Raw genomic sequence first — 19,346 nt, forward strand, 5'->3', positions numbered from 1 at the left:
ATTCCAGGGATATCTGCTGGCCAAGTCTGCTAGTGGCAGTGCCCGATGGCAGAAATGTTGTCACTTCTGATCCCAGATTCAAGACTGCCTCCTTCAGATCACTGTCTCAGCTTTTTGAAAGTTGAAATATTGGTGATGGCAAGTCTGTTCAATTACTTATCTTGCACTGAAGGTAAACTACAGCAAAAGCTAGTTCACTCAACTACCTTACCTGGGTCTAGACAATTGTTTTTTCCCATGTGCTTTACTCATACCACTTTATCTTCAAACTCATAAGCAATGTAGTTAAAGTAGGAGTTGGTTAGGGGGTTGTTCGGAACATTTGAAGGACAAGGCATTTGAGACAGAGAAACATTGTGACATAGTTCTTAGGGGAAGAGGCAGGACATGAAATCAGGTCTCTGGACTCTCAATTTAACACATCCATTAGAGTTTTCTGGGGCCATCAGTGCTTCACTAGGATTAGCATGAAACAACTCAGAGGGGATGACCAGGTCCTGGGCTGATGTGTGTCCATGAATATCCACATGTTTTTAAGAAAAATGCCACTGCAGGGAAGGGACCAATCATGCCCCATTCTCTGCTACTACAGCCTTTATCCTTAGAGCCGAAGGGGTGGATGGTATAATGCTAGAAAATAAGAAGGTTGGGGAAGGGGGACATCACTATTTCTTCCTATCTCTGCTATGAAGCATTAGTTCTAGGATTACAGTAGATGCTCAATTATTGTTGGCTAAACTGAACGGACAACTGTATATTGTGTTTTGGGACTCTTTCTCTGAGTTACGTTATATTGTTTTGTCTTAAGAAATTCTCACACATCTTTCTTTTGAGGTAAAATTCAAGTGAATGGGAGCGGAAGAATGATGGTATTCTCATTTTCTAACTGAATAAGTCAAAGAACACGTTGGCATCTGTCCATGGCTCTCAGACAAAGTGGGTTTCAGAGAAGCCAAGTCCGTAACGATGTACTTCATCCTCCTTCTCAGGGCCCACGTTGCAACTCCAGGGGGCGCCATTCACATTCCAGTCTAGGTCAAGGGCACGGTGGGGCTTGTGCGTGTGCCGCCTTCCAAGAACCCGGTGTCTCCGCTCTTTGCCATAAGACTCTTGGGCCTTGCTTAACTCTGTTAGTATTTGTAGACACTTATTTTATTTTTTTAGCTTTTTTTAATTTATTTTTTTAACATCTTGACTGGAATATAATTGCTTTACAATGGTGTGTTATTTTCTGCTGTACCACAAAGTGAATCAGCTATATGTATACATATATCCCCATATCTCCTCCCTCTTGTGTCTCCCTCTCTCCCACCCTCCCTATCCCACCTCTCTAGGTGGTCACAAGCACCGAGCTGATCTCCCTGTGCTATGCGGCTGCTTCCCACTAGCTATCTATTTTACATTTGGTAGTGTGTATATGTCCATGCCACTCTCTCACTTCGTCCCAGCTTACCCTTCCCCCTGCCCGTGTCCTCAAGTCCATTCTCTACGTCTGCGTCTTTATTCCTGTCCTGCCCCTAGGTTCTTCAGAACCTTTTTTTTTTTTTTAGATTCCATATATATGTGTTAGCATACGGTATTTGTTTCTCTCTCTCTGACTTACTTCACTCTGTGTGACAGACTCTAGGTCCATCCACCTCACTACAAATAACTCAATTTTGTTTCTTTTTATGGCTGAGTAATATTCCATCGTATATATGTGCCACATCTTCTTTATCCATTCATCTGTCGATGGACACTCAGGTTGCTTCCGTGTCCTGGCTATTGTAAATAGTGCTGCAATGAACATTGTGGTACATGACTCTTTTTGAATTATGAAAACACTTACTTTTAAAGATAATAGAAAAAGGAGAGTTTTCCCTTTCCTTTGGTTTTTAATGAAACTGGTTTCCTGAATAGACCATTAACTATGATTCCAAGCTACTATTTAGGAAAGTAAAGAGTCTAAGAGGGAAATGTAACAGAGATGGGTCCTTCCATTAAAACAAACAAACAAACAAAAAAAGCCACTCTAAAGACAAGTTAAATAAAGAAAGAACTCCCTTAAGGAGGGAAAATTTTCTAGAGGTGAGATTGCCAATCACCTTTCTTTTCTAAATCCTAATCACTTTAAAGTGATAGTTCCTCTAGTTGAACTTTCTACGTTAGATGAACATTAACCATTTCACATATCTGGAGCATGTATATAACATACGGTGTTAAATCTGTTCACCGTTATTTTCCTAAATACATCCTTTCAAGTACCCATTTCAGGACAATGGGAATATACTTCTCCAAAACCATAATGCAAGCACTCTTTCCTTACTTTGTTATTTTTTAAGATGAACATAATATATCCAGTACTTTAAAACGGAAGTCAGCTCACGTGACACCAGTGCTCAAAAATTTCTGATGGTTCCTCCTCTCCGGCTGAATAAATCCAGAGCCTCACAATGACTCACAAGGACCTGGCTCCCAGGACCTCTCAGCTCTCTTCCTCGTCCCTGGGCCTCTGCGCACTCCTCTCCCTCTGCTCCTTGGGTTGTCCAGGCTGCCTGCTGCTTCAGGACACTCTTCTGCAGAGCCTGGCTATGCTCACCTTGGGGAAAGCTTTGTCAGCTCTAGTTAAAATCTGCACCACCGCTTCCACCCTAACCATCTTTACTCTACCCTTCATAGGCACCCTGCCTTACTTCTTCCTTAGTAGAATTTCTTCCATTGTCATCTTTAAAATTCAATATAAGATTTATATTATTTACAGCCCATCCCTCACCCTCATATGCCCCTAGAATCTAAGTTCTGTTAGGTAAGGAGTTCTGTCTGTTTTACTCACTGCTGTTTTTCTAGTGCACAGCAGAGTGTACACACTTGCTAGGTACTCAAATACCTATTTTTGTTGGACAAATCAGCATTATCGGATCATATAGTTATACAATATTATGTTTTATAAACTCTGGATTAACCAGGTTCATATTATAAGCAAAATGTCACACAATTTTGTCAAGACAAGGGTTATGGGTGCGATTTAGAAGCTGTGTATTTTTAGGGAAGTCACTGAATTTCCTTCCAGTGGACGGTTTACTTTAAAAATGAACCCAGAAAACCCTTTTTATTTGAAAAACAGATGGATTGCTAAAGGGGTCACAACACATTTTAAGCTGCCTGTGAGAAGACAGTAAATGATAGAGCCTGAACAAAGGCTCGCCTGTCTCTTAGTTCTCAGAAAAGCTTGACACCAAGGTCCTGTCCCTGGACAGTCTCTGACAGCCTCTGCGGAGCTCGTCGAAGCACCACTACACATTGCTTTCAGCCTCCCCCCATGTATTTTTACCCCTCTTTAATGTTTTTAAAGTTACCAGCAGCCCCCCTCCCCCCTTCCCCGGATATACATAACTTCCGCCATAATCAATATCCCCCATAGAGGGGTACATTTGTTACAATCAATGAACCAACACTGACACACCATCATCACCCAAAGTTCCAAGTTTACATGAGATTCACTCCTAGTGTGGCACATTCTGACTTTGGACAAATTTATAATGACATGTATCCACCATTATACAGAGTATCTTCACTGCCCTAAGGTCCTTCTTTTATGTTTATGTTTTTCTATTATAAGAGTAATACACACTTGAAATACACACGCACACACACACACTTCCAAAAAAATACAAATAAATAAAAGTAACACATGCTGATGGTAGGAAAGCTGTGAAATACAGAAAAATATGATGAACCAAGTAAACTTTTTCCCTACCACTAAAAATTATACACGCACGTATGCAACCTTTCACATTTGGAAAACCACAGTATATGTGTAGTTCTTTAAATAGCTTTACATCAGCAGAATCTTCCTTTATTTGAGACAGACTTTAGGACACTCAGAGCCATTAAACATTTCTCCTTGTCTTTTCTCCAAATACTGCAAGTAAACTAACTGGTGGTGCAAAATAACTACCTACATACCTTTATTCCCTTAGACAAAAACCTTGTGGTTTTTGGGTCCCAGCTGAGAAGAAAGGAACAAAATAGAGATCTTGAGCTTGGAAATGGGCAATTGCCTTTGTGCGTTTTTAGCCTAATGAAAGCTGCACTCTCTTGAAATAACTGAAACACTTCTTGGTACCACCTCGAGGGGATCTCTGGGGTGAAGGCAGACGTGTGTGCGTGTGTGTGTGTGTGTGTGTGTGTGTTCCTGCATGCATGTGTATCTGTGTGTATGTTACATCTTATAATTCTGAGAGCCTAAGGAAGTTCCACAATGTTTTGTTCTGCATTGGTCTATAGCATCTGTGCAATGAGCTCTCTCCCATCCCTGACGCAATGGGCTCTTTAGTGTGTTTGTTCTGGAAGGCTTCCATTTGCCACAGAACCACAAACCTCAGTTACTTGACTTTCATATTGTTTGGCGACTTCTGTGCTATTTCATGGGCTGTGTTTCAAGGGATGGCAATTTATTTTTTATTATTAGTTAAAAATTTGTTATTGGAGTAGACTTGATTTACAATGTTGCGTTAGTTTCAGGTGGACAGCAAAGTGATTCAGCTATACATACACCTATATCCACTCTTTTTTAGATCCTTTTCCCATATACGCCATTACAGAGTACTGAGCAGAGTTCCCTGTGCTGTACAGTAGGTTGGATGGGACTTTAATCTGTGACACAAGGCACAGGATTGCTGGGATGACATGCATTCTGCAAAGGGAATGGCTGATCTCAGAAAGTCCATTTGTTTGGGAGAAGGTGACTCTGTGAGAGAGAATTCAATAAGAGCCCAACTCATCTCCAAGATGTAGCAAACGGAGTAGTGGTTCCCCCAAGGCACAGTTCATGTTACAAACACCTCTTCATCTATGTCTAGTTCGCCACCAGAATAAGTTTGGCACTTGTCAGGTGTAGGTTTTAGTAAAGGAAACAACAATAAGAAACTATCTTTGTATCCTTAGAAATCAGAAAAAATCTGCCTAAAATCTCTCTTATTACAAAATGAATGCTTAATTTTTGTTGAACACTTGAAAAATATAGAGAGACAAAAAGAAGGAAATAAAAATCATCCATTATCCCAATATCCAGGTAGCCAAAAACACTTCTTGAGTATTGGGAAATTATAATTCTCTCATTCGACTCAATTCTGATATTGACCAATGGTGAGCTTCCTATCTCCACCTGGACATACCCAATACTGAGAGAAACTCATAAAAAGAGAAAAATGGGGCTTCCCTGGTGGCGCAGTGGTTGAGAGTCCGCCTGCCGATGGAGGGGACACGGGTTCGTGCCCCGGTCCGGGAAGATCCCACATGCCGCGGAGAGGCTGGGCCCGTGAGCCATGGCCACTGAGCCTGCGCGTCCGGAGCCTGTGCTCCGCAACGGGAGAGGCCACAACTGTGAGAGGCCCACGTACCGCAAACAAACAAACAAACAAAAAGAGCAAAATGAAAATGATTTGTTGCTTCATTCCTAAAGCAAGTGTGAATAAAACCCACGAAAACAACGTATGAGGGTTAAACTTCGAATCACTATGGCCATGTGATTTCATAGTGAGGGACTAGCCTCTTGATTTTTCAGAATTAGATGCTGTAATTATAATTTTCTAGTATAACTTCTATTTTATAACTTTAGATCTGTAAAAATGATAGTTGTGGATTTTTTAGCAAAAGAAAAAAAAAGGAAATGATTTATCTCAACAAAAAAGAGTGTTTATTTATGAACTGGGGTTTTGCTGTGGGCGGGGAAGGACTAATTAGGATCATTTGTGGGATATTTAATTCCAAGTGGTCAACAAAGAATAACTGTTCGTTTGGTTTAAGCAACAAACTCCATCATCTCATTAATGTTCATTGATAATCAAAAAATTAAATGTACCTGTTTTATTGCTACTATTATCAACATGATGATCTGTTTACATAAATGCTAATCGTGATCTTCATTAAAGGCTATTACATGAAATGTTGTTTGTGTTGAGTTGAACGATGATTTATGTATTCTAACTTTTACTCAATGATAATTATCGAGTGTTAAATTGTTTATGGGACTTTCATACACAGCTGGTGGGAGGGTAAGTGGGTACAGCCTCTTTGGAAAACTGTTTGGCAGAATCAGTCTAAGTTGAATATGGACATGCCCTATGACCCAACAGTTGCAATTCTAGGTAAGTACTCAAGAGACAATGTGTAATTTTGTGCACAAAAAGACTTGTACAAGAATGTTCACAGCAATATTATTTGTAACAGTCCCAAACTAGGGAGAGCCAAATGTTCATTACCACTAGCATTAATAAATAGTCACATGCACATACACATACATACACATACACTGGAACAGTCTACAGCTGTGGTCAGAAATCTTTTTCTGTAATATGTTAGACTTTGGAAATCATGTGGTCTCTAACACAGCTACTCAACTCTACCAATGCAGTGCGAAAACAGCCTTAGACAATATATAAATGAATGGCAATATTCTAATAAAACTTTATTTACAGAAACAAGCGACAGGCCAATTTTAGCCCATAGGTCATTATTTGCTGATCTCTATTCTGTAACAAAAGAAAACAGAGAAAGAATGAACTATAACTGTGTGCAACAGCATGGATGAATCTCATAGACAATGTTGAGTTAAAGAAGGTAGACAGAAAAATATATATACTTTTTGATTCCATTTATAAAAATTTCAAAGGTAGGGGATAGTGATAGAAGCCAGTGAATTAGTATGGATCTTTGGGAGGTGATGTCTGGGAGGAGGTGTGTGTGAAGCTGTCTACACTGGTCTGTGTGGTTTTACATGCATGTGTTAACTTTGCAAGAATTAATGAGGTGTACACCTAAAAATTGGATATTTATCATAATTTAAGCTATATTGCAATAAAATGTAAGAAAAAATTTTCTATCTAAATATATCAGTAGCTAAACAAACTAATAGCAGGGGAGTTAGAAGTGCCAATAAATATGCGAACTACAATTTCAATTGTTGAGGGATATCAGGCTATTGATAAATATAAGCTTGGACACATGTACACATATTAGTTCATATATACCAATGTTAAATACATTAATTGAAAACTTGCTCTTTTAAAGATGCTAACATTTGAAATGCATCTTCCAAGAAGTTTTCCCTAAAAGAAAGTAAAGAAAATTGACATGCATAGTCAAACTTTCTTTTTTTAAAAAAAATCAGACACTTCTCCATTTCCAACAGTACAATTGCTACAGGGAAAAAATTCTTTATTTATTGTAATGGCCTAAAATTTACACAACTCTGTGTGGTTACAAGTCTGAGCCCTGACCCTGAACTTCTGGAGTCCAGGCAGGTGGATTAGGTTGAGAGAAATGACTGGCTCCTTCTCCTACTTGACTCTCAAAGCTGCTTTCAATCTTAAACGCCTATGAAAGCAACATCTGAAAAAACTAAGCTCCTTCAAATATCGAGAGATTTGCTTTAGCCTCTGTGATGACCAAGTTCCAAATGTCTTTGCTAAATTACCCACAACGTGATCATAGTCATTCATATACTGCTTCCCAGAATCATCTTGGCATTTCATTATCGACCATGTTGTACGCATGATCCATGAAAGAAGACTCCTTGACACAAAAAGTGAGACAGCAGACAGAGGACAATACCTTTTCCCACTGACTGCTTGGTAGAATCAATTATTAACAAACCCGTTCTATAAAGAAAGTAGTAATTCAGGAATAAGATGTTGTACTTTTCCTGAGAAATGTGGAAAATGTATTTCTGAATTCAATATCTACTTCCAAAACGTTCAACTACATTTTTCCAAGTATTTGATTTTCTAAAAGAAGACAAAATATTGAAATGCATTCTCTTGACATTGCTATATAATTTTATGGTTTAAAAAATTTTTTCCAGCTCTACTAAGGTACAATTTAAAGAATGTATATATTTAGGTTGCAGAATGTAATCTGTTAAAGATTTATGACCTGATGGTTTAACATATACGTATACAGCAAAATGATTACTACAGTGAAGTTAATTAGCACATCCATCACTTCACATAGTTACCATTTTTCTTTTGTGGTAAGAATACAAGATTTACTGTCTTAGGAAATTTCAAGTACACAGTAGTCTTATTAACTATACTCACTATGCTGTACATTAGAACACTGTAACTTATTCATCTCATAACTGGAAGTTTGTATTGATGGAAGAAATTTTCACATATTGAGGTATGGGGAAATCATTCTGGCTTATACATGATTTAACTTGAACTTTTGGCTAACCAAAACAGCCTGTCTGTGGCCTATTAAACATGCATTGTGCATCTGTTTGAACCATTAAAGAAAAGAATGCATTTAAAAATCAACATGGAGTAACTGTGGTTCAGGCACCCAAAATGGAAGTAGGTGGCCATGGTGGATGTGGTTTCAGACACGTTCCTGTATTACTGAGAACTTGAATATTTTGAACTGTATCAGACTCAAGGACATCACCAGCTGTTCTCAAAACAATATCTGCTAGCAGATGCCAGCTGCAACCTCAGAGTCTCAAGGTCTACCCTTAACTATGCAATCATTTCCAACCCCAATCCTTGCTTAATAAACACTCTTACTTTCGCCAGCTCCAATGCTAATTCTTGACAAATGACTTATATAATTTTGTGGGTTTTACCTTTATAATCTCCCCCGCATTTTGTAGTCTAGCAGAGCACAATTCAAGTACTTCTTGAATCTGTGCAATATGATTTTAGAAAGAAGCTTGGTATGGGAAATATTTTTATAAACTTACTATACATATTGCAGAAACTCTCAGATTTGTAGTTTATGATGATCACTGAAGATACTCATGTTCTCCAATCTTATGGAATTCTATATCCTATTAACATTTCTGGCGTTATTTTCTTACACTTATGAATGTGAGGGTCTCTTTCGGAATGAAGTTTTCTGCTGTGCCAAATAGAATTAGAACCCTCAGAGTCCAGAATTTAGTTAAAGATAAAATGACAAATATACAAGATTTCATAATGTTAACTACCTCATTAGGTTACACGCCATAAAACCTTTTAAATGTTGACTAGACACCAAATGTAGTAAACTCATATGTGGTTGACTACCCAAACGTAGGCAAAAGCAAATTCTTTGCATTTGCTTATTGTTATATATAACATACCTTTACATTTGCTTTTAAGATTTTTGCAGTAAAAACTCAGTAATTAATTTTGATAGTGTCCAAGCTAGCCTCACAAAAGTTGAAAACTTGCATTAATCTGTCAGTGTAAAAGCTTTGGGCTTATGGAAACTGAGCTTTTCTTTATTACCAGTTAGCTGTCTCGTTGGAACTGATATCCTGGCAAGTTAATAAAATATCTTTTGACATTTAGATATGACAAAATCTTATAGCTCAAAGACAGCAATTGATATAATGGGAGCAAATATTTATTTCATCTAAAATTATCTTTTGGTGTATCTTTGATAATATAGTTTACATTGTCTCATTCTTTGAAAATTTCTGTATTTGTGAATGTTTATTATCTAGACACATTAGAAAATATTATATACTTACAGCTGGTAAGGCAGGTGGTTTGAGATTGACAAGTTGGGACCTCTTAAGCCATGCTGAATAGCTAGCTATCATGTATAATTTGTCTGTTAAAAAGATTGAACTATTACAGGGAAATACAATTATAATCTGTATTCCTTCCAGTAAAAAGCCCAACACTGTTTTGGGGTCAAAACAGAGATAACATTGTCTCTGGAACATTATAAAAAATGCAGTTTGATGTATACAAGGATTCCTAGGGGGACTCATCCTGAGATCAAAAAGCCTTTGAATGAAATTTGTGAGAGGGGAAAGTGAACTGGAGAAGGAGTAGCTGAGGAGGAAGAGGGAGTTTGGATGTGATTGGCCAGCGGTGGGCGCAGCTCAGGGGACATTGGTACTGTCAGAGCTCAAATGGCTTAGCACCTTTGGTCTCCTTGACAACTGGGAAGTACAGGTGGAGGCATCCCCTTTATGAAAGGCAAGTCAGAAAAGAGAGTTCTTGACGCACCACGAGGTCAGAGGAGGACTTAAGAGGCGAATACATAACCTTACGCTTTTCTTCTATCTTCATTCTGAATTTTTTTGGTGCTTCTTTGAAGTTTTAGGCCAATTCTGGGTGCTAGGGATACAAAGATATTTAAATAAAATGGACACCTGCTCCCTTGAAATATGCAGGCTAGATGGAGGAATGGAGAAATAATTCAATATTTGCAGTATGAGAGAGAGGCGCTTGTGAATTAGGGTCAAGGAAGGCAGCCCCCTGACCATTGCAGAAGGAGCAGGCATCAAAAGGAGAAAAGGGTAGGGTTCCGTGAACAGGGAGCATCTGAAATGCGTGTTGGAACACATAGCTTGCGTTTTACATTTTATGTTTAGTGATTGGACATTAGTTCATAAATTCTAACCTTAGAACTGCTTCAAATAATTACCCATTTACCCCTCTTTAGTTGGTTCTTTCTCATTTCCGTCATTAATTTCAGACCTTCACCTACCACTTTCTGCTTGCCTCCGCTACTCTCCTTACTCTCATCAGAATATCATGCTTTCTTCTTAGAAAGAAGGGAAACAATTAGATGGATTAGTCTCAGTTTCTGCCCTCAGATATGTGTCACTCCGAGAGATGTGTCTCTATCCTTACACTTCCTTGTCCACCATCACCACCTTTGCCCAGTCACAGTGTGAGGGGGGTTTAAGGCTCACAATTACTCTCTTTCTCTTCAGAAATATCCAACCACTTCCTCTACTCGCTCTTTCCTCTCTGCATCAAAATATCCTCAAACCTTTCCCATCTTGAGAACTCCTTCCAGGCACTGTCAGATTACCCACCTTCCTTTCTAAGACAAATTTCCTGAGAGAGTAGCACCCCTCCTCGGTTCTCTTTATTTAGCTCCATGCTACCCTCCTGACCCTTTGCCCTTCCACTAGCTATGCTCTTGCTGATACTATACTACCTTCAGGTTGCTCAGTCCAAGAACACCTTTTAGGCTTGATCTCATTTGACCTCTATGGTGTTTCACATTTTTAGCATGACCTTCCTTTGGAAGTCTTTCCTCTTGATCAAGATGATAGCATTCTATTTTTCCTTCTGTTTCTCTTAATCTTAATCTCCTACCTACTTAGGCTTCTTTAGACTCCTCTTGAACCTGCCCAACTCTCCAGTGATGTTTCCAAGTGTTCTAAGGTGCATCTCCATCTCACTCCTCGCCTTCCCCGGGGCGTCATCATCGTTGATAGGTAGTCACCACTGCCTACCAGCAGATCACTCTCTGAGCTCCAGACTCTCTTCTGCACCTGAGAAGTCCTTGGGCATCTCAGTGTATTATGCCCAAATTGAACTCATCATTTCCCCCATTGCAAATCTGATTCTCGAATACTCTCCACTGGGAGTAGGTGGGGGGAAACACATCTCTATCTGTTCTCTATCTACTTAGCTATATTTCCTACATTCACTCCATTGTAAAGTCCTATCATCCTCTCTCAAAGTCCGCTGAATCTCATACCTTCTGTCCTCCCTGACACTGTCTTAGTTCAGGCACAGACTCATCATTTCTTTCCTAATTATTGCTGCAGTTCCTTAAGCTGGTTTCTTTCTTCAGTCTTGTCCTCCTCCAGTGCATTCTCTATCCTGACCAGGTGATCCCTCTAAAAACTGTATTTCACATTGTAGCTCCCCTGCTTAAACATCCCTAAATGGTCTTTACCCTGTTATAAGATTCCTTATAATCTGCCCCACCTTCCTCTCCATGCTAATTATCTTATCATTTCTTTCCTCTTATTCTGTTCTCCAGGTATAATGACTTCCAGTTTCTCTAACTGGTCACATTAAGCATCCTGTACCCGCTGCTCCTGTTACCTAGAATTGCCAATGCCTTTCACAGCAGGCTGCCCTTTTCCAGCCTCACAGGGCTGTGAGTTGCTTCTCTTTGACACTCAGCTCCTTATCACCACTTGCACAGACCTGTCCTGACACCCTTCTCCCTCCCATAACACCCTGGCCCATCCTTATTATGGTTTCTCATGCTATGTTGTCATTGCCTGTGTCGTTGTCCATGCCCCACTGGATTGGGAGCTTCTTGAGGGTAGGAACCAGAACTTCAATGTCTTCGTATCCCTACACTGGCACACAGTATGTACCTATAAATGTTGGTTGATTGAATACTTTTTTTGAAGTGTAGCTTTGTGCGAAGGATGATAGGTCTCATTTTCTCTTCCTTCAGACCGAAAATGAAGCTAATACAAGACTGGCACATTTATATTTTGGGCGTTTGATAACTTCAGTTCTGATAGTTTGACCTTTGCTTGTGTTGTTGTTCTGCAGCTAGCTCTTATCTGAGTTCTGGTTTTCAGCTGCAAACAAAAGTGTGGTGTTTGGTTGCTGTGGAAATGCTGCCACATTCCTCGGAAAACAACTGTGAAACTAGCAAACTTATTTTCCTTATGCAAGACAATATTGATTTCCAAATAAAAATTTTTGAAAGGCAGCAAGAGAATGTAAAAGGCTTTTAAATGATAAACCTCAGGGTGAAATAATACTTTGTATGTTCTTGTAAATATAGAGAAGACGAAATAATAATCCTCCTCCTGTTTTCTTAACCCAGTGTTCCAGCTGCAGAATAAAGGGTGGTGACAGGGATTCTACCTAGCTCACTATTACATCAACTTTCAGAGTAACACTAGTAGGGGGGTAGGCATAGAGTAGTGCTCAAGAAATAATTGGTAATCACCTATATTTTTAGGATATGTTCTAATTGCCTATTTGTAGAGAACTATGTCTTTCTCATCCTGTAACCCAGAGTAGTATGCTTGGGAAACTCTCACTTAGTTCAATTAGGAGATGACCCATTCCTTGGCTGAGTTAGCAGAGGGTTTTAAATGCTATACCCATCAGTCTTTGGCACATCTGGGCCATGCTTTACAGACAATTGTGCTGTTTTGACAAATGCATCAGCATGTATCTCTTCAGCAAATATTAAGCTCCAGTGAGGGGCTAGGTGGCTGGACCCTCTTCCAGATGCTGGACCCTTAGCAGTAAATAAACTAATTCCTTGTTTCCATGATATTTACATTCTGTATATATGGGTGTGTGGTGCAGTGAGACTGGGAGAGAGCGATGAACAAATCAAACGAATATAAAATACATCATTTGGGGCTTCCCTGGTGGCGCGGTGGTTGAGAGTCCGCCTGCCGATGCAGGGGACGCGGGTTCGTGCCCCGGTCTGGGAGGATCCCACGTGCCGCGGAGCGATTGGGCCCGTGGGCCGTGGCCTCTGGGCCTGCGCGTCTGGAGCCTGGGCTCCGCAGCGGGAGAGGCCACAGCAGTGAGAGGCCCGCGTACCGCAAAAAAAACAAACAAAACAAACAAACAAACATCATTTGGTGATGAGTACATTGAAAAGTAAAACAAGGCCAGGCCCTGGGTGAGAGATGAGGATAATGCTGTCTCTGTCCTCCCTTGGGAATGTCCAGGTTTCAATTTGTTCTCTTTTAGATTTAGAAAATATCATCCTTGGACATGCATATAGGAGTGAAATGATGTACTCACATGATAAGAATGAAGTGCTTCGTAAGTGTAAGACGAAATTAATTAGTGGGAATGTAAATTGATACAGCCACTATGGAGAACAGAATGGAGGTTCCTTAAAAAACTAAAAACAGAACTATCATGTGACCCAGCAATCCCATTCCTGGGCATGTACCTGGAGAAAACCATAATTCCAAAAGATACATGCACCCCAATGTTCACTGCAGCACTATTTACAATAGCCAGGACATGGACGCAAACTAAATGTCCATCAACAGAGGAATGGATAAAGAAGATGTGGTACATAGATACAATGGAGTATTACTCAGCCATAAGAAGGAATGAAACTGTGCCATTTGCAGAGATGTGGATGGAACTAGAGACTGTCATACAGAATGAAGTAGTCAGAAAAAGGAAAACAAATATCGTATATTAACACATGTATCTGGAATCTAGAAAAATGATACAGATGAACCTATCTGCAAAGCAGAAATAAAGACACGGACATAGGGGGCAAACGTATGGACACCAAGGGGGGAAAGGGGGCGATGGGATGAATTGGGAGATGGGGATTGACAATATATACACTACTATGTATAAAATAGATAACTAATGAGAACCTACTGTACAGCACAGGGAACTCTACTCAATGCTCTGTGGTGATCTAAATGGGAAAGAGGGGATATATGTATACGTATAGCTGATTCACTTTGCTGTACAGCAGAAACTAACACAACATCGTAAAGCAACTATGCTCCAATAAAAATTTTAAAAAATTGATTCAAATTCCCAAGGCATTTTAATCTCAGTAAATCAAAGTTAAGCAACTTGAAAGCTTTTGTCTTTGAACATAGACCTTCACTTTTATAAAGTTAAGTGCACATAAGATAGTCCTTACAATAATCTTTCTTTAATAACCTATGATGATAATATGCTTATTTCTAGGTTGCAAACAGGTACTTGAAAATATCTATTCACTTGAAGCAAACTGAAACAGTTTAATATTGAAAGTATATCAAAGCTGTCAGTTTGCATAAAAAATACTACTAATATTAAATTAAATGCAAGAACTTAGAACATTTTAGTTATTAGTATAAATAAAATAATATTTATATTTCTAGGACTTCTAACAGTTTACTGAATGCTTTAATATTTGTTGTGTTATTTGATCCTCAACAAACCTAATAAGGTAGATAATAATATTGTTATTATTACTTCTTATTCCATTTTAGGGAGGAATAAACTGAGATCTATAACTCTTAAGTGACTTTCCTACGACCACACAGTTTTTAGCTGGTCCAGATATTTAAATGCCCTGTTCTTTCCACTATGCCACCAAAGTAGTGACCTACTTTGATAACAGATATTATGTTGCCTTCAAACAGACTGTGTATTAATTTCTAAGAAAAAATGTATAGACCTCAAAATTGTCCACATACAAAAATCACAGGCAGATGCCAGTGATAAGAGCAAAATTTTAAAATAAAAAAACTCCCAATTTTATTAGATGAAAAAGTGAAAAAATATCAATTTTTTTCCAGTATAAAAGATGACAATATTGTACTTCTTAAATAAAATACTATGATATCTGATATCAAAGAGAAAAGAGAAAAGTAATATTCATTAAAATAATCAAGCCTAGAATTCAGGCCATCAGTTTCAAATATACATTGGGTTAAAATTATTTAATTTCACAAGTATTTGGTGAACAGCTGTACTCAATACTGCCCTGCAGACACTAGTTTATAGAATATTCTATAATACCCTCTATGTAAATTAAAAAATGCTCTCTAACTGACTAAATAAAAGAGACCAGAATGCTCTTTCGTTTGGTACTTCTGTCCTTTTTATAGCCAGTGGTAACAGTCAAACTGTCTATAATAAGGCCTCAAATTCCTTTCCAATTTATCCTTTTATACTGCTTGTGGCCTGAAACACTTACTTCCTTCTCCACTCCTCAGTTTTCTTGTATTTGGGCTTTTAAAAATGGTCATGTATCTACCTAGAATGCTGACTCTTTCTTGGTCTTTGCATATCAATCCACGTGTCTTCATATCCCAATTGTATGCACTCTTTTCATCTTCTGAAGTTCCAACACACTTTATTTCTTTTCTATCATTTGTCACTCTCAAGCTAGCATTGCAGATTTTGGGGTTTGGGGCTTGAATCTCTGCCTGGAATGTAAACCCTCTGAGTGCAGGGCCTGTGCTCCACTGGTCTTTGCATTCCCAGTGCCTAGCATAGTACCTTGCATATAGTAAATGCTCAATGAATATCCTTTGAATGAATATTAGATGATGCCTTTGAGATATGACAAAATTTTGAAGAACATATTTAATATTTTTTAAAATTGATCTCACATTTGCATAGATTTGTCTTTTCAATTGCTTTTCTAAACACTGTTAATGTCATGAATAATTTACTGTTTATTATTTATCATCAATTTGCTTATTTTCAGTTGTTATTATTTATTTATTAATTTATTGATGCATAAACCATATCTAGGGCATCATAGCAGGCAACATCTCCTCACAGAACATCACATTCTGTATTACCAGGACAACCCCTGGGCTGGAAGGGACAGACATTTTTATTACCATTTTGCAGAAAAACTATAAATTGAAGTCTGAAAGATGAAGCAGCTTCTCAAAGTACACAGTTAATTTTTCAGAGGTTGGACTACAAAGCAAGTCTCTCTGTGCTCATGTTAAATGTTAAAATATTGATCTTATGGTATTCTATTTCTTTGAAAACTGACGATCTCTTGAAATGATTTATAAAAAATTTCAACCAGAAACCTGACAATATGAACACCCCTTTCTAAGCCATGGCAGATAAGAAAGTACGACCTTACATTCTAATGATATGACACCAATCAGCATGAAAGGAATCACCCATGAAACAAAAGCAGGGCCACTGAAAATTTCAAATTGTAAAATTACAAGGGAAAGAAGGGCACCAAGTCTGATCGGGAACTCTTTTTAGAAAGTTTCTTTTCCCAGGATTTAGCATTTCCCAGACAGAAGTTAGCAAATGAACTAAGTGAATTAACATCGATCATTTTATGTAGTTTCTTCAAATACTCTTGGTTCTTTGTACCCTAGCACTTTCATTATACTTTGAAAAATAAAATCCTTTTAGGAACCGGCCACACCTCATACGTCAATTGTGTAATGAGAGATAATTTCTCTTTCACTTCCTTCTTCCCTTGGTTATCAATTCATTATACCTAATTAAGGTACACATCTTACTATACAGTTGAGTACCCTTTGATATAGTTCTGTAAACTTTGAGGTCTATCTTGATTTGAGAGAAATCTTATGGCTAAATTGAGAAAAAGGAGGGAGATGGGAGTTAGCAGTTTTGAACTCCTTAAGGGTGAAGGAAAGAACAAAGCCGCATTTATTACAATTTCGTACTTAACATTGTCTACATTTTACCCCTCTGACAGAATTTTAAGGAATAAATAGTAAATACTCAGTGTAGCCAGCTCTGCACTACATCTTTATTTACCTTCATATCCAACACGAACTATTCCCCTGAACATAGAAATGATTGCCTGTAAGGCCCACCTATGACAAGAGTTTGCTCTCACTTAAAATTGCTTTGAATTCAGTACTTCAGAGTAACTTCAGATGAATTTTACACTTATGTCTCATTGAATGTAATGAGCCAGAAGTATGGGTTTAATGAGGATGACTTGTTCATGGATGTCATGAGGTAAACGACTCAAAGCATAAAAATTGTATTTTTCAGAAAGGTCTGGGGAGACACTGGTGGGACAGAAGAAAAGTGCAAATGGCGTGCCTGGCTAGTGACCGTCTTCCCTGTTCCATCTCAAATGTGCTGAAGCACAGCTGGGGCCAAGGCAGGGGCCCCAAACCTGGTGTGTGAGTGGGTAGAGAGGGAATGCCGGAGGGGGTGAGCCAAGAACTTGACACTTCAAAGCTCTGAATGTCTTAGGTTGGCCTCCATTAGGGAATCTCAATATTGGGGTGGCATAAAGATCAGAGTGAAGTTTTGGAAATGCAGACTTTATATATTTGGTTTTCTTGTTTCAAAATTTTGATTTGTTCATAAAAAGGTTATAATGTGATCTGCAAAAACACAAACTACATTCATGACTTAGAAACACTTAGAAAACTTAACAGTCCCTTTAAGCAGCAGAGACTCCTTATCCTTTACTGTTGAAGATATAAAGTTTTCTCAAGAAATGCTTCGGGAAGTCATAAAGGCACGATCACGGGTTCCTCTCAAAGGAAGCAACAAACTAACTCAGATAAGACCTCAGACAGTGGTGAAGCGGAGGTTTGTTGTTATTTCCGTGTTATGCAGATGCCCCTTCTTGATAAAATATGTGGTCTAAGATGTGGTCTCAGTTTTAGTGAGTTACAAGTTCATGCCTTGAGTTTCTCTTGTTTCTTTTAAGGGAATAAATCATTCAACTTTTTTCATTATCTTGCACACTATTGCTGTGAAATGGTAGCCTTTGGCTTCAGGTGGACACATGCTAATGGCGGATTGATCCATCTGTATTGATACCCATAATAGTTTTATTTTGGTATTCTCTTTCATCTAAGATTTCAAAGGACTCTGTAAATGTTTCAGTTAAATTTTGTAGCAAACCTCTTAAAAAGAGAAGTAGGAAAAAGTCTAAGCCTTCTTATGTGTAAGCTCCTTGAGGGCATAATTTTCATGATCGGAGTAACTCCAGCTCACTAGACATAGTAATATCTTCAACATTCAATAAATATTTACCATCTACTTTAAAGGTAAAATGTACAAGTGTTCTTCCTACTCCATCTTTAATTATCCCACGCCCTTAAACTAATAAAAACTTCCATTTTCATGGTTCCTTTATATTATTTAGTTCTATGTCCCTAAGAAAATAGAAATCTAATAAACTAATGAAACCTACAAGCTTAATAATATACTGCTATTGCCAAAGATATCTATATTTTGAAGGAGAGGCTATGTCTTAATTTACTTAGAATAAATGATCTAACTATGTAAGGTACTCTGGATGGACTTCATCTGTGACATATTTAAGTACTCAGTTAATTGTAAATCTTATGACAGTGGTAGTAATAGAAAGCTGATTTATATAAATATTCTTCGAATTTGGGGAATTTGTGTAATTTGTCAGATTCATTGGGGGAATGCATTTGGTGGCCAGGAGTGTCTTCTGGTTAGGGTTATAAACCACACCATATTATCCAGAAGAGATGGAAAGATGATTGACTTTAAGTGAATTCAAGTCTATGGGCAGTAGTAGACAGTCTATTGCTGTCCTTGTCCTAGCTATAAACTAATCAAGCAACTCACATGAGAGCTCGTACAAGGAAAAATTCATCAAAATAAGTTATGTGTTCATGTGCTTAAAGTCATCATGAATTAAAACTGATTCATGTTAGTAGATTATGTAGAAGCTATAAACAAATAATATTTTAGTGGGATTAAGGTCCTATAGTATTCGATCATTTGTCACAAATTTCCTTCTGTAAAATGAGGATTGTAATAGCACCAAACCATACTGCTATTGTGAAAGTTAAATGAGTGAGTTGATGAATAGATCTGATGCGGTGATGAGATGGTCTCCCACATCCAAAGCTGGGATATATGGCTGGACAAAGGAAGTTTTTCTGCTTCCATCTCTCTCTCTCTCTCTCTCTCTGTGGTTTGTACCCTGCACTTAGCATTCTGAGGCATTTTCATGGTTAAGGGAAAGGAATACTGGACATTTGAAATGGATTTATGGATGCTATGCTATATTCACTGTTCATGTGCTTCCAACAGAATGTTCATTTTCCAGTGGCTATGTTACCATATAGCCCCATCCTAATTAAAATAAAA

At 38.3% G+C, this 19,346-nt stretch overlaps 1 protein-coding gene across 6 annotated transcripts in view; it reads right to left on the reverse strand.

Annotated features, from left to right (window-relative positions):
* Positions 1–19,346, reverse strand: part of PDE7B (phosphodiesterase 7B) — a 367,442-nt gene that overhangs the window by 202,181 nt on the left and 145,915 nt on the right. The window lies entirely within an intron of this gene.

The sequence above is a fragment of the Aethalodelphis obliquidens genome, unplaced genomic scaffold (assembly GCF_003676395.1).
Source record: "Aethalodelphis obliquidens isolate GAN/ISIS:26980383/991018 unplaced genomic scaffold, ASM367639v1 scaffold3, whole genome shotgun sequence".
Taxonomy (NCBI): Eukaryota; Metazoa; Chordata; class Mammalia; order Artiodactyla; family Delphinidae; genus Aethalodelphis; species Aethalodelphis obliquidens.